We start from the raw sequence: 16,875 nt of genomic DNA, 5'->3' as shown, positions 1-16,875 counted from the left end.
TTGGATATACTATATTCTTAATATGCTAGTTGTGATATTTTCATGCCAAGAAAAAATGTCCAGAGTCATATTTTATGTTCCTAAAGTAACAGAATGACTTTGAATCTGGAAAAGAAAAAAGAAGTGCTAATGTAGCATTTTTTTTTCAATCTTTCCAGAAATTTCTGTTTTTTTCTGGAAAAATCCAGGAAAAAAAATGGGTTTTTTCCGAGCTTCAAAATTTCCAGAAATTTTACATCTCTACTCTCTGGTACCTGGGAATACATTTTATGGCAGACATGGCCCGGCCTGACAAAGTAACATTTATGTCAGATCTGGCCCTTGTAACAAATGAGTTTGACACCCCAGGGCTAGAGTATCAAAGCAAGACACCAGGGAGAGGCGATTCCCACTTCATTCCTGTTACTCTCACGGGAACACTACTGTACAAATTAGTAGCAAGCTCATGCTACCATCAGGAGTATGAGGACATTATATCGAGAGAGTGGAATTCTGCACCAAGGCAATTCGGATTCTGCACACAGAACCACATTCCTCAGCCTGTATTAAATCGTGCAAATGTGCATGCTGTCTCATTCCACAGTTTATTCCGCACTTCTCTACTCTGCGTAATTTGAAAAATGGTGGGCGCAGGGGGGGGGGGGGGGGGGGGGGCTGCAGCCCAGCCCCTTGACCCATTTGAAATATCATTCAACAGTCTCTTTAGCTTCTGCAGATCCAGCCAGGCACAGGTGTTTGTCTTTAAAAAATGAAAGCCTGTGGACAGCTGAATGCTAAACCCTATGGCTTCCCTTTACACCTACAAAACCATGACACACCAAAAGCCTAAACGTGTTCATATAGTATGTATGTTGCATTTTGTTTGGAAATGCTCAGGAGAAAGGGAAGTTTGGTGTAGTGGTTAAGTGCGTGGACTCTAATCTGGGAGAACTGGGTTTGATTTCCCAACTCCTCCACTTGCAGCTGCTGGATGATCTTGGGCAAGCCATAGTTCTGTCAGAGCTGTCCTTGAAAGAGCAGTTTCTCTCAAAGCTCTCTCAGCCCCACCTACCTCACAGGGTGTCTGTTGTGGGGAGGGAAAGGAGTCTGTAAGCCGCTCTGAGACTCCGAGTGAAGGGTGGGTATAAATCCAATCTCCTCCTCCATATAAATATTTTAAATAATTACATAAATTCATGCCACATACTGTATTTGTACCTTGTGTGTCGCTCATTTGCACAGGAGGAGGGAGAGCACACAAGGTCCAGTCACCATTCATCAGAGTCAGTGGCTCGCCAAATTTCAGGCAGAGGTCCTTCCCAAAACTGCCCACACACAAAAGCAGGCACTCTACCACTAAAGTATGAACCATGTTTCCAGTCGGTCCCACGCTCACTAGTAGGACACTAATTTCTTCCGCTACAGGCAGTTTCACGCACTTCACCCCCCAAGAACGGTTTCCTCAGCTTTTGGGTCACCGCAACCTCCAACTCAGCCATCCATATTTCCCACTCACTGAGCACACTGAGGAGCCAGCTGTCTTCAAGATGTGACAGTCCGTAGGATTAAGCCTATGCAGCCTTAAAACGCAGCCAGAGAAATATTCCAAGTGCTTAGGCATTAGTAGCCGATTGCCGCACAATCAAGTAGAAAGAATTCCAAACCCTCCCCCATAAAAAAACACCCCTTAGCAAAAAGGTATTGGGATAGCAGCAAAATATGTCAAGCTGTTGCATGACTGCAGCAAACCCCAGAACAGCAAATGAATGCATGCACTCAGAGTGCTTTTAACTCTTATAACTTTACTTTCTGTCTACTAGTTTTTGTCATCAGTTTCCTGAGAACAAGATGATGCAGGAAACCAAGAACACAAACCAGCAAGAAGACAAACCACTAAGTCTGTCAGCTTGAAACTGATAAGGCAGATATAGTGCTCTGCATTTAAGTACCAGCAAACAAGGGACAACACTGCACCCACCTCATTTCACTACGGACAGAAATCTTTGGAATTCTTATGATCCAGCCAAGATATGGGCACTGAAAGTAATCAGAAAGCACAATGGCTGAGATTTCGGATTCCACCTCAGCAGCCAGCGGTAAGGCTGCAGAGGGGAAGCATTTATGTACACATCTAGAATGCAATTTCTATGCGATGTCCAGCTTGCTCCAGCCCCTGAACCCCTGCCAGCAAGCCAGTCCTAAGTTAATTCTCTATAGAAGATACACACAGAGCAGGATTGGTGAAGGTTTTGAAGCCCCACCCCCCACTACACAAGAAACTGGCACAAACCACCTGCAGGGGAGAGAGACTGTTTGGGGAGGGACTGTGGCTCAGTGGGAGAGCCTCTGCTTTGCATACAGAAGGTCCCAGGTTCAATCCCCAGCATCTCCAGTTAAAAGGACCAGGCAGAGGTGATGTGAAAGACCTCTGCCTAAAACCCTGGAGAGCTGCTGCCAATCTAAATAGACAAAATTGACATTGGTGGACCAAGGGTCTGACTCAGAGTAAGCAGTTTCATGTGTAAAGGATTAAAGCTCTTCTATTTCAGTGTTCTGGCTCCTGAAGGTTAAGAAGGGCTTCCCTAAAGAAGCCCCAACAGTTGCTTAGAGTACAAGCTTCAAAGCGCCTGTTCCCAGATGATATCCTTTGCTGGGCTGAAAGCAAAACACCAAGTCCCACAACTACTAGCATAGCACCTTTGGCTAATGATCAGTAAAAATAAGCAAGGGGTATGGAAGTTCCAGGCTTTAATAAAACTAGGCCCAGGTAACTTTGCTTTTCCTTTCCATGTATTTAGCCCTTGGTGGAGGCAAATATTACACACTGGGAAGATCTTTCAAACTCTTAAAATTGAGGCCATCCTCTGGAATTTACTTTAGTGACGCTGGTTAATAACAGGTCGCCTGGTCACCTCTGGCAACTAGAAACCGCCCACTCAATCGCCTGCACGGGCCCCAGCCCTAACAAGGCAGGGACAAACTAGATGTTTCAGTTCAGCGCTAACCAAACTCTTGCCACTTATTGAGCCAGAACTGGTGACAGAAACATACTGGTCTTGTTTTTGAAGAGACCTTTTACGTCTATTGCTCTGCATTCCACACATGGGTCTAGTCTTGAGAAAGAGCTTTTATCCCCTTTTCCGTACTGAGACTGCCTTCAAGGAAAAGGTGTGAATTGAAGTCTAATTAGCGGCTTGCCATTTGCTACAGAAGCCCTCACAGAGAAGTGCAAAGCCAAGTAGGTGCAAATATAGTTTAATAGATCTATCCATGAGGGAAATCACATAGCAGATAAATGGAAGGTAGCATCCAGTTACCAGCTACCTCATGTACTCAGAAGGTATGTCAAACTCTTATTAAATTTTATTTGCACTTAATTGCTTCCGCAGAAATGCTGTCAGGAGCAGGGCCATCACACCTGCTTCAGAGTACAGTCCTAGAAAGTGCTTCCATATGGAGTATAGGAGTAAAAAACACTTCACTAATGCTCAGAGACAATCTTGCTTCTCAAATTCTTAGTCTATGCAAAGAAACAGACCTCAGTAAATCTCTTGACTCAAATTACTAGAGGAAAAATAAAACTTTTGTTGTACGTATGTAGCAGTTTGGACAAATACAATTTTGTTTCTTTCTCTGGCAAGTAAAACTCCCCTTAATTTTATAATCTCAGAACAGTTTTTCCCCTGTGATTAAATTTGTTTTAAAAAAGAGGATTTGTTGATTCACACCGGCAATGTCATGCAAGCAACTGAGATTTTGTGCACCAGTGACTTGCATAAGCTTATTTGCGAAACTGATTTGAGTTCCTGGGACCACCCCCACAACCCATTTAGTGAGCCAGTATGAAGGTTCTCATTTGCGCAATCTTGCCACCAGGGATTCCCAGTAAACTGATGACCAGGGGTGTTTCACCTTCCATTTGATGAATTAATCCCCCAGGCCTAGCAACAAAGCCCACCTGGCAGTCTCCAGGGCATTTACCAAAGGACACACGAATCAAGGAAGTTATTTATCCAGGTTTTGCTTGGAGACTTCTCAGTTGGGGTTCTTAAAGAAAATCTTCCAGCTGCTCCACTTGTCTCCCGGCAAATCACTTCTGAAGAACCTGCATCTCACACACACCCTGCCTCACAGATTGAAAACAATATGCTGTTTATAAAAAAACAAAAACCCAGCAAATTTAGAAGCTGTTTATCTAGAATTCAACAGACATTCTACCATATGAGATACTTTCTTACACACACACACACACACCCATAACTCAGCCCATAATGCAGCACTGCTCCATAAACCGAGAATACTATCCAAAAGAACACTGTGTCTCATTCCAAATGCAAATTATGGAACTAATTATAGGATGTGCAAGATGAGTCAGGCTTCACCAGTGTGGATGATTACAGATGGACATCTGGTATGACAGCTCAAACACAGAGGAGTGCTTCTTTGATTTTGTTTCATCTCTGGGTTTTCAGCAGAGAACTGAGCCTGCGTTATCTCTCAGTTTCAGTGTGATGTGGCAAAGCATTCACTTCCTGGTATCGTGGACCAGAGGATGAGCAAAGTTAAGACTAGGAGGGACGCCAGCTGTGAAGGGACATGCTGAGAAGTTGGTAGCTGGATCTTGGGGGTCAGGGGAACAGTAAGCAATCAGGACAAAGCAAGTGCAGGAGACAGAATGGACTACAGTGTGTTAAGTCGTTCTGAGAACTCTAGGTGGACATTAAACACAGTTCATGACCAATGTGGACTCTACAGTGCTGCAATTCAAGGAGAGTGTCCCCTGAAGGCTGGCTACATTTATGAGTGCCTTAGAATACCTTCTCACTAGGGACTGCAATTCATGCCCAGATCAACTTCCTTCTTTCCTAGAAGCAGCTGTCCAGCAGGAAACCACCACAGCTTCAGGGAACTGTGACACTGAATGAGCACAAAAGCAAGCCAAGAGCAGAGGTCAACAGTGAAGCAGACTCCTAACTAGACCCTTCTTATACCTGCAAATCAGGTTACAACTAAAGCCAGCCTAACAAACCACCTGTGTGTTGATGCCACAGCTTGGCTTGAGAGAGGAGCCCGGGAAACAGCCAACTTCAAGGTTGCTTCACCTATCTAAACTGTTTTAGCCATGTCTGGTATAGTACACATCCTAGATCCAGCAGTCAAACATAACCATCGCCTGGCCAAGGGCCTACCATATATTGCATGAATGCTACATGAAGGTTATCCGACAATTATCACATTAAAAGCTCCCACTGCAAAAGAAGAGATTGGATTTATACCCCGCCCTTCACTACCCAAAGGTGTCTCAGAGCGGCTTACAAACTCCTTTCCCTTCCCCTCCCCACAACAAACACCCTGTGAGGTAGGTGGGGCTGAGAGAGCTCTGACAGAAACTGCTCTTTTTCAAGAACAGCTCTTATCAGAACTACGACTTGCCCAAGGTCACCAGCCAGGTGCAAGTGGAGGAGTGGGGAATCAAACCCAGTTCTCCCAGATTAGAGTCCGCACACTTAACCACTACACCAAACTGGTGTTTCCCTTGCTCGAAAGCCAGTCGAATCCAACTCTAGGGGGTGCGTTGCTCATCTCCATTTCCAAACCGAAGAGCCAGCGCTGGCCGAAGACATTTCCATGATCATGTGGCCGGCATGCGCACGGAATGCTGTTACCTTCCCACTGAAGTGGTACCTATTTATCTACTTGCAATTTCTTGCTTTTGAACTGCTAGGTTGGCAGCAGCCGGAAACAGAGACGGGAGCTCACTCTGTCACGCGGCACTCGGGTCTCGAACTGCTGAACTACCAACCTTCCAGTCTGCAGTTCAGCATCTTAACCACTGAGCCACCACAGTCCTCCCACTGCAAAAACCGTTACCCAATTCATTACATGAGGATGGTTTGATCACAGCAAGCTCAATATTCGATTATAATCCTGAGATAGCAGCAAGCCCATTCCTCCTAGAACATGTGGATCAGACCTGTGATCCATCCAGTCCAGCATCTTGTTTCACACAGTGGCCAAGCAGTTGGCCTGGAGGGCCAAACAAGGCCTCTGCCTGATGCAGCCTCCAAGCACTGACATTTAGAGGTTTACTGCCTCTGGATCTGGAGGTTCCATGGCGAGCAACCATTGATGGACCTATCCTCCATGAACTGATTTACTCCTTCTGAAGCTATCTATTCTAGGAAATGGGGATGAAGGAGAGCAGGGACAACGGAGCCCCTGGGAGAGAAAGAAAGGATGGTCAACAGTTGAGTAAGTTCTGTGGGAGAACGGATAGGGCTTCAAAGCAGGGAAACCCTAGAAACAAAAGGCCACAGGTATGTGCTCTTTATACCAGCAGTTTTCCTCTCTGGAGGTCCTGTTTCTGCTCCACTTGATCCTTAAAGAAAGATGCATCTACAGAGATTTCACTGGGTATATCAATTTGTGAATAAGTGGTTCCTTGGTGCTTTAAGGGGGCCACAAGTGTTGCATGGGACAATGGTCATGGGCAGTGTTCCCTCTAAGCTGAGTTAGCTAGCTCACCATTTTTTAGCCTCCGGCTCAGATTTTTGACTCAGCTCAGGAAAGATGGCTCCAGAGCAAACTAGTGTAGGCAGTAGCCAAATTGGCCACTCACAACTTTAATGCCAGGAGCTCGCAAGGTAGATTTTTTGCTCACAGGACTCCACAGCTTAGAGGGAACATTGGTCATGGGTGAAGAAATTGCAAAAACACATTTTTCACAGGGCTCCAGTGATCTCCAGTAAAATGACTGGGTGTAAAGAAAGCATAATTTAGGGCAGCAGAGAAGGTACATTCGAGAGGCAAAACACAAAACCTTCAGGAAAATTTTCAGACCTGCTCTTGCAAGCAAAAGAAAAAAATGACACCAAGGCTTCCTTTTAAAAACTAGCAGATTTATGACCTGCATTTTAGGATGGCTTGATGTGGTATAGTAGATAAAGGGCCCCACAACTTGGATGACCTTAATCAGTCGCTGTATCTCATGCTCACCTCCCTCACAGGGGAGCAGTAAGGTCTGAAAGCAAGGGACTCACTATGTGTGCTGCCCCCAAGCTCCTTGGAGTGATAGAATAAAAACAGTTGAAGACCATTTATTTTATGCAACTGGGGGGGAGGGCACTGCCTTCAGAAAGTTGGTCTATAAGGCATCATAGCAATACCTGTACAAAATTGTGAATTTAATAAGCATCTATTTTCAAGTAGAGCTTTTCAAGTATCAAGACAAAACATATCACACACAATTACAAACCAGTGAATCCACACAGGACACTTTCTGCGGCTTAAATTGCAATACGAATGCAAGGAAGAAAGTGCACCAACGCACACAACCTGTTCACATCCATCCAAAATGAAGTCAGACATTTTTAGAAATCTTTTCATGGCAAACCAGCTGACATCATCTCTTTAAAAGGGCAATGGCTTGCAGCTTTGGGCGAAATGAATCATTACACAGAACTCCACAATCCACATTGAAGCATCAGAAGCCGCTCTGTTCCAAATGCATGAAAGGACAAAATGCTCTTTAGATTGAATAGAGGCTTCCAATATTTATCAGAGTTTACTAGAGCACATGTTTTAAAAATGAGGCTGTTGGGTGAGAAGAGATCCATTAAGAGTGGCACCAAGAATCCTTACAAATTATAAATGGATCGCTCAGCAAGGGACATGAGCCACCCAATACACAAACGGAGGTCCTGGATCCAAGAGCATTTCAAGTAGAACTATTTGGGATTTGTGTTGAATCAACACTCTGGTTTAAATGGTTTCTTGATCAGAAAACAAAGCATCACACTGACTGTGGCAAGAAAATGAAATGGCTAGAGATATGAAGGCCAAAAGAAAAAGAAGAGAGTGGTTAAGTGTGCGGACTCTAATCTGGGAGAACCGGGTTTGATTTCCCACTCCTCCACTTGCACCTGCTGATGTGACCTTGGGTCAGTCACAAGCTCTGGCACAGCCCCACCCACCTCACAGGGTGTCTGTTGTGGGGAGGGGAAGGGAGTTTGTAAGCCGCTTTGAGACTCCAAGTGAAGGGCGGGGTATAAATCCAATCTCTTTTCTTCTTCTTCTTCTACAATTTTTCAACAGGAAAATCGGAAAATTTGGGAAGTGCTGGGGGGGGGGGGAAGGCCTATAAAGCATTTTCTCTCTTGGAATGAGCAAAATGCCTCTTAAGACAAAGGTTTTGCAGAGAGGTGGCTTTGATGAGCCTGCCTCTGCGTCCCACCTCTGGTATTCCTTGGAGGTCGCCCTACCAAGTATTTGCCATAGTCGGCCCTGCTTAGCTTCTGAGATTTGAATACTTTCTCAATTTTTTCAGTAGAAAAAGAAGGAAATTCAGGAGAGCACTGAAAAACCCTCTTATATGTAGACATATACATCTTCAGAAGTTTTTTTATTTGACTATAAATCATTTTGACATCGGTTAATATGTTAGAACATGCGTAGTGATACACATTACAGTTCTATGTTTTCATTGTTAAAGTTTGGCTTAATATACAAACTTGCTGGCAGTCCTACATATTGTGACTATGAAAGAGTACACTTTCTTTTGTTTACTACACAATTTGTTTTCTACCTTTAACTTGTTTTTTTCCTACTTCCCAGATGACAAAATACATGTGCTATGACAGCATAAAGTGCAGCAATTTGCAACTCTCAAGTACTGGGGATATTTACAATTTTTTAAAATAGAAAATGAAGATATTTATATTTTAAATTCAATCAATATGGCCAACAGTACAATTTTCCATGCTGTTATAAATTATGCATTTATGTTGTTCAATCAGTAAAAGTTAAGTTTTGACATGAAACTATTGCACATATTTTTCAACATTTCCAAAAATTCTGCATGTCCCTCCCCCAGAAGAAGAAAAAAACCTTTTCCCCCATGGCTTCAAATTTTCCGGAAATCTTACCTCCAGAAATGGCTATTATTTCCTTCAAATCCTCACACTGGAAATAAGGATTCTCTGAACTTAACTTTAAACTATGGTTTGGAAGACTGGGAATGTGCCAAGACTTACACAGACTGTTCTCCCAACTTCTGCCCTGATTTACTCTTTCATTTCCAGATACCTCTAACCAGTTTATTGCCAATACTTGAATTGGGCAACTAAGGTCAGCCCCATACTTTAAACCATGGTTTGCAAGTGAGCTTCAAATCATAGTCTGGATGTTAGTACTAACCAGTTTTCATTCTATGGTTATCTTTCCTCTTGGCTGGAGAAAACCCTAAAATGGATAAGTAAATTGGCACGGAAGGGGGGGGGGGGGGGGGAGGGAGTGTATATACCTGCAGCCTGATCTTCCCAGTCTTCCAAAACATCTTCATCAGTGTTATTTGTGCCTTCATACTTTTGACGCACTGGGTTGTATCCTACCATCTTTCCCACCCACTTGTTGTCTTCACTGCAGTCCTGTTCCCAAAAGGTTTCTGTCCATGTGTGTCCCGCAATATTTAGTATGGAAGGGGTCTCCAGCTTTTTTGAGCCGGTGGGCATCTTTGGAATTCTCACAGAGCATGGTGAGTTGCCGCAGAAGGAAGAGCCATTATAAAGTAGCTGTGGCAGCTTACCTTCAGTCACATTGTGAAGATCCTTGTGTTGGGGTGGCAGCTGCTGCCCAAGCAACATTTCTAAAAATCTGCACAGCCAATCAAATCTCCAACGGCCAATCAGGTGACTTTGCTAGGCAAAACCTGCACCTGGCCCCAACCCACTTTCTAAAAACACTTGGTGGGTGCCGGGAAAGGTGGCAGCGGGCACCAGTGCTCCCTGTAAGATGTGGAGTCCTGTGAGCAAAGATTCTACTTTGTGAGCGACTGGGATTAAAGTTGTGAGCAAGCAATTTGGCTACTGCATATATTAGTTTGCTCTGGAGCCCATCCTTCCTGAGCTAGGACGAAAATGCGTGAGCCGGAGGCTAAAAGACTGTGAGCTAGCTCACACTAACTCAGCTTAGAGGGAACACTGGTGGGGACCATGGCTCCCTCTAAGCTGTGGAGTCTTGTGAGCAAAAATTCTACTTTGTGAGCTACTGGCGTTAAAGTTGTGAGCGAGCGATTTGGCTGCCGCATAAATTGGTTTGCTCTGGAGCCATCCCTTCCTGAGCGAAGAGAAAAATGTGTGAGCCGGAGGCTAAAAACCTGTGAACTGGCTCACACTAACTCAGCTTAGAGGGAACACCGGTGGGGACCATGGCTCCTGCAGGCACCATGCTGGGGACCCCTGTAGTATAGCCTTCTCCGTGACCAAAAACCCTTCCCTTTCACCTGCAGAAACACTGGCGGAATACATCCCAAAGTACACCCCATCGCCAAACCTAGGGCCCACCACAGAGTCTTATGCAAGTGTATGTTATTGACATTCGTTTGGTACTACAATTTATGACACAGCTCTAAGGCATACAGGGCTTGGGCATTGTCATAAGAAATTCAGTCAACTGACCAAACAATACCCACTAAGGATCAAGTACTTTTAAAGCATTTACGTATTCATCTGACACAAAGATGTTAACCGGTCTGACCATTTCAGCAGTTATAAAAACCAACTCTTTCATGTTAACAGTTAACAAAGGAACTTCTAAAAAATTGTATCTTTCCTTTTAGGTAACAATTCTATGAATGGGAATGATTCACTCAACAGCACTCTAGATTTCAGTCTAGCACAGTAGGGTCTGCTTCAGTGTTCCCTCTAAGCTGAGTTAGTGTGAGCCAGTTCACAGTTTTTTAGCCTCTGGCTCACACATTTTTTGTATTCGCTCAGGAAGAATGGCTCCAAAGCAAACTAATTTATGCAGTAGCCAAATCACTCGCTCACAACTTTAATCCCAGTAGCTCACAAAGTAGAATTTTTGCTCAGAAGTCCCCTTTTTCTAAAATAAATATAAAAATAAAATATTCAAAGACAGTGAAGTAGAAGCAATTATTAACACAATTCTGCTTGTAATGGCCAGTTATTGCAGGTGGCCAAAAGAAGACAGTATCCCACATGCCTGCTCTTAGTAACAATGCCTCCATAGTGAAATAAAAAAGGTAAGCAGCAACCCACACAGCTGCTTATTTGCAGTTACCGTACATATTCCACCAACTGTTATCTAAATTGGCTAGCTGACTGGTGAATCAGCTGGCTCCTTCCTGTTGACATGCAATATGAGCATTTCAGCTGACCTTGGTGAACAGTTTTAAGAAAATCAAGATGTACAGGTTAACACCAGCATTAACTGTGCAATACAGGAAGTACTAGCTTTACAACCAATGATCCCTCTAAGCTGTGGAGTCTTGTGAGCAAAAATTTTACTTTGTGAGCTACTGGCATTAAAGTTGTGAGCAAGCAATTTGGCTACTGCATAAATTAGTTTGCTCTAGAGCCATCCTTCCTGAGCTGACAAAAATGTGTGAACCGGAGGCTAAAAAGCTGTGAGCTAGCTCACACTAACTCAGCGTAGAGGGAACACTGTTTACAACTTGACTATGCTGGTTCACTTTTCCCTTGCTAGATCTGGTCACTCTACATCAAGCTAGAAGCCACCATTTACAACTGGGATACTTTTTACATCCTTTTTGTACTTTTGAGGTTCTCCACCATTCAAATGATCCAAGCCGCCTGATATCTGTTAGACTACAGAGATCTGACTTCAGAACTTGGCAGTTAGTTCAATTTCATAGGAACATTTTGAAAGTTTCAGTTATTTCACTAAGCTTGCCCATCCTGCCAAACAGCTAGATCTAGAATCGCAACCTACTATCTCAAGATTTCAAGCAGATTCTTTTTATGGGCTTAAGAGAGAACAAAGAAGAAGTGGAGTTGGGGGGGGGGGGGATTACTGTTATTTCCCCTCTACTGAGGAAGTGGATAAAAGTGCTCCGAACTGATAAACGGCCAGTCTCACAGAAAAGAGAAAGGCAATTTCCCTAGGAACAAGGGCAGGGGTTTCTCTTAGACATTCTGGCCCTCGGGACAGCTAGTCAATCCAATCCAGTGCCGGAATGAAAGAAGATGGGGGAGTGAAGGACGTGTTAAAATGAATAGAGGACTTTGACCCCACACACAGTTCCCTTGGAAGAGGTTCTACTGGAACCAGCCTTGTAAACAGTACTTGCCTAGTCACCTTCAGTGGTTAAGCACAGCCACTAGGGTACTATGTAAGAGAACTGTTCTACCTTTTCAGCCAAAAAGGACTAATGTAGATGTGTGAACGGCAGATGTGCTAGTAATGTTTTTTAGACTTATGATCAAGATCTTAGTCAACAGGCTTAGAGCGTAAACTCTCTGCAATACTGGGGAAATGAAGCCTGGTTATTTATTTGGAACGCTGCAGCTTCTCACGACATCTTGTAACTGCCCAGAGGTAGCTAACTTCCAATCTGATCGCATCCACAACTGTCTGTACACGCTGGACGGTATTCAAAGTTATTACACAAGAGGCCATGCATCCACTGACTGTCCAGTAGGCACAGTTCTCAACTATTAATTAAGTCTGGAGCAAGGAAGCTGTTCAGTAGAATTCCTGTACTCTTTGAAGTACAATGCTGTTACTCTCAACGCCAACAGCATTTGGAGCCCAACATCTGGAGCCAACAGAGTGGATTCTGAAGTAAATATTCTGTTAACTTGGGTTATGTAATCAATTCACACATTAATACCACCCTTTCTTCTGTCGGCAGATCACCTTTACATTATTAATTTCACCACATAATTCTTATCACACAGTAAAGACTGTTAAGTGGCTGAAGGACAGACACCTGACTAGAGATGTGAAGGCCCAGAAAAAAACCGGAAAAATTCGGGGGGGGCAAGGTGTTCAAATATTTTCCAAATCATTTCTAAAACATATATATATATATATATGGTATCAGCTTGATCTAATTTCTGTGCACTGAGGGCAAGCAAGTCCTAGGTTACAAACTGAACTCTCCAATGCAAGAACAAGATGCATTTCTTCCTTTAGGAGGTGCGATTGTCAGAAGAAAATTAAAAGGTTTCAGTTTTGTTTTTGCATGTGCATGGGTATTCTGTTTGTAATAATTGTTTGGATACACTATATTTTTAATATGCTAGTTGTGCCAAGTAAAAATGTCCATAGTCATATTTTATGTTCCTAAAGTAACAGAATGACTTTCAATCTGGAAAAGTCAAAAAAAATGCGAATGTAGCATTTTTTTCAATTTTTCCGAAAATTTCCGTTTTTTCCCGGAAAAAACTGGGGGGGAACCGGGTTGTTTTTTTTTTTTGAGGTTCAAAATTTCCGGAAATTTTACATCTCTACACCTGACTACAGTTTTTCAGAGCACACTCACACATGGAGCAGAGATTCTACTCTGTATTAGACAGAGCCAAATACTGGTCATTATTCAAAACTAACGAATCCAGAGGGGAACAGGACTCTTGGGTTCACTGTCATGCTATCAAATCAATCTAGGTAAGTTTCTTTGTGTGCTCGTACAAGTTACACCCCCCATACACTGTGTGTGAAACACTAGCAAATTAAATATTTTAATGTGGCACCAGTTCTTTTAAAGCACCTTATTAATGCTGCAGTCACAAGAACAATTTAAAAACACACGTGAAGCAATTCAATGAAAAAGCACTACACCCAGCTGTGCTGCTCCCAGCAAGATCCTGCCCTTCCCCCAAACCCCACGTCCTTCTGCATGAACTGGAAAACAGGACTTAATGAGTCAGACTGGAAAGGCTTCATATTATTAATGACAGGGTGCTTTTCAATGCATGAATCTCATGAATACCAGCCTCCTTCCCACACTCCCAGTAAGTTTGTTGTGGCTGGCCACCAGCCCCCAGGTGCCTGTGTGCCTGGACCTCACAGGGATCAGCGCCAATGAGCTTTGATTTTGTGAACCTTTCTATCATTGTGGGGGAGGGAAGGAGAGTGGTTTTGGAGCACAGCAGCTAAGAGACACACTGGCAAGTCAAGGTTTTTAACTCTTTCATCTGACATGGGCCCCCCAAACTACACACACACAATATGGAATTGCAAAACTGACCTACCTTACACGGTTGTTGTTGTTGTATGAATTACAAGATAATCACATGAAGCAACTTAAACATGATATAAATTTTAAGTACTTCTTTGTCATACGTAAGTGAGCAGTAAACCAGAATTCAACGGTATTCATTTCACTTCTGCTGAGAGTTCACAAATCCTAGGCAAGCAACCATTCTGTCCAGTGGGGGCAAATGGATACTTAGGCAAGCACCCCTTTTTAGCTTCTCCACAGGGAGAACACTGATATACATTTACAAAGATTCTGTAAAGCTGCAGAGGACGTATGAGAAGTGCCCTGAACGTTCTTGAAGCCCAACATGACCCCCACGCGCTTCTCAAGTTTGGGGATAAAATCCAAATCTTTTTGAGATTTTGATAAACTCTTTTTGAGTTTTGGGATACAATCTTGTTGAGTAGAACAGAAAAGAACAAGGAGTGTCGGGCTGCTCCCTACCATCTGGGTGACTAGGAATGCACTGAGCTCACCCTTGGCAGGCATGCCACACCCAAGTGCCCTCAGCGTGACCACAGACACAGGCTCTTGCATGTTTGGAGCTGGAAACCTCTCTCTGCAGGAGTGTTCAAAGGAGCAAGCCCTTCCCCTTTTGTTGGCAGCTAAAGCTGAACAGCACCTATTTCCCAAAGCAGAGCAGCTTTCTTCCGCCACCTTTGTGCATACGCGCTTCAGGAGAGTCCAGGGGACATCGATTATCTGCTTAGGGCCAAAGTAGACATAATGGCATCCCTGCGTCCTTTCCATGGATGCCGCCGCCATTCAAAAATGTTGCAAGACTCAATCCTAACCAGGCAAGCGGCACAGCAAACTGAAGGGCTCTTGTTGTCCCCACCCCCATGTCTTTTCAAGTGCTGAAACAGCCACAGTAGAGTTTGGCCTTCAGACTGCCCACTTGGTAGCACTTGCTTTCACTGGAGGAAGAGAGATTCCAAGCCAAACGCAAAGGTCTCCTCCGCCCACAGCAGCCATTTTGTGGTGGAAAGTACTACCTCTCTCAAAATTCCAAAAGTGCCCAGAGGTCTACCAAAATGGGGGAACCTGCTCTAAAGCACTCTTAACAGACATGGTATTTGGGAAGGAGGAGGTAGCTGAGAGAAAGCATACAAGTGTGAAGGGGGAAATTAGAAAACCTCTGCAAGTGCTGGGTTCAAACTTTCTACATTAGGCTATCCTATAAAAATTATGCCATATCTGCTTCATCCTTTCCCTTGCCTTCAATCTGTCCAATACGGGGAACAGGACTGTGATCTATTGCACTATTATTATATGTATTATTTTGCTGCTATGGCGTTGTCTGCTACTACTGAAACTCATTTTCTACAGTTTGTAATATGTCACATCTTAGACTTCCTTGGTTTTATAAACTGATTGCATTGTGATTTCTCATGCAATCCCGACTGCATCGCTTTTATATTTGGTAATCAATCTTGAGTCTCAATGAGAAGGGTAGCTTATAAAATAAAAAAGCTGGAGGAAGGGATTTAAGCAACAATTAGGAAAGTTCCATGCCCATTCTTTAGAATTCAAATTGTGCCACTGGGGGTGAGGGGAGAGAAAAAGCAAAAAGACAGCAACACTGATGAGCCTATAGAAAAGACCTTGCTTAGCCACCCAATGGTAGCCCCTCCTCCCTCCACCCTTCCTTATTTACCCTCCTCTTCCCTTTTAAGCCCACACTCCCTCTTTCTGTACTTTTGTGTTGAGTTTCTTTCTCCAACTATAACACTTATTAAAAAAGACACTGGAACAATACAAAGAGAAGCTTCACTTGCATAAGTGTTGTGTTGAAATTGTCCTTCCCCACACTCCCCAACCAGCTTGTAATAAAATGTCAGAAAAAGCAAAGACAGCAACACTGATGAGCCTATAGAAAAGACCTTGCTCAGCCACCCAATGGTAGCCCCTCCTCCCTCCCTTATTTACCCCCCTCTTCCCTTTTAAGCCCACACTCCCTCTTTCTGTACTTCTGTGTTGAGTTTCTTTCTCCAACTATAACGCTTATTAAAAAAGACACTGGAACAATAAAAAGAGAAGCTTCCCTTGCATAAGTGTCGTGTTGAAATTGTCCTTCCCCACACTCCCCAACCAGCTTGTAATAAAATGTCGACAATGGCTATCTACGTCAGGATGAAGCGGACTCCATGTTAGCATAAGCTTGTCATGTGATGGGAAGTTCTTCTTTACTCCCCCCCTTTGCTCCCTCCCTCTGGCCGCTCAGGGGGAGGAGAGACAGAAAAATACTTTAGGCCATGGTGGCCAAAAAAAAAATGTGAGTAAGCAGCCTCAAAGAACACTTGGTGGACAGATTTTTTTTGGGGGGGGGGGAATATAGATAATTGCAGCTAAGCAAATAGGTGATGTCGTCACTTCTCGACATTTGTGCATGCACCAGGATTCCGGAAAGGCAGCCCAGTCTGTCGCAGCAAAATTAAACAGAACTCTGGTTAGCCTCGAAAACGCGATGGGACTTCCGTTTAACTTGTAATACGAGAAAAACACCCCTTCCCCCGCAACCCGCTGGAAAAAAGGGAAGACGGTGCATGCCACAAAACCATGGCCAGGACCAAAAATGGCTGATTTAAAAAGCAAGAAGCCTTAGTTTAAAATAAAAATACACTTGAAAATTAGAGAATATCCCCCCCGTTTACGATTATACACATCTCTCGCATGATGTGAAGCTACATTTTTCGCCAATTTGGTTATAAAATTGTAACTGTACGCCGCTCAGAGACACCTTGGGGGGTTCGAGCGGGGTACAAGCCGAAAGCATAAATAAATATAAATAAATAAAATAAAGGGGGGTGGGATTATACTGCCTTTGTCCCTCGTCTTGCCCATTACGTGAAACTTTCCTTCTCCCCCCCCCC

General features: G+C 43.7%; 1 protein-coding gene across 1 annotated transcript in view; it reads right to left on the bottom strand.

Moving 5' to 3' along the window:
* The window catches only part of SSU72 (SSU72 homolog, RNA polymerase II CTD phosphatase), a 62,065-nt gene that overhangs the window by 44,650 nt on the left and 540 nt on the right, over positions 1-16,875 (bottom strand). The window lies entirely within an intron of this gene.

This window comes from Gekko japonicus, unplaced genomic scaffold (genome assembly GCF_001447785.1).
Source record: "Gekko japonicus isolate JY-2015 unplaced genomic scaffold, Gekko_japonicus_V1.1 scaffold1133, whole genome shotgun sequence".
NCBI lineage: Eukaryota > Metazoa > Chordata > Lepidosauria > Squamata > Gekkonidae > Gekko > Gekko japonicus.
The sequence above is the reverse complement of the archived record's forward strand: the minus strand, read 5'-3'. Positions and strand labels throughout refer to the sequence as shown.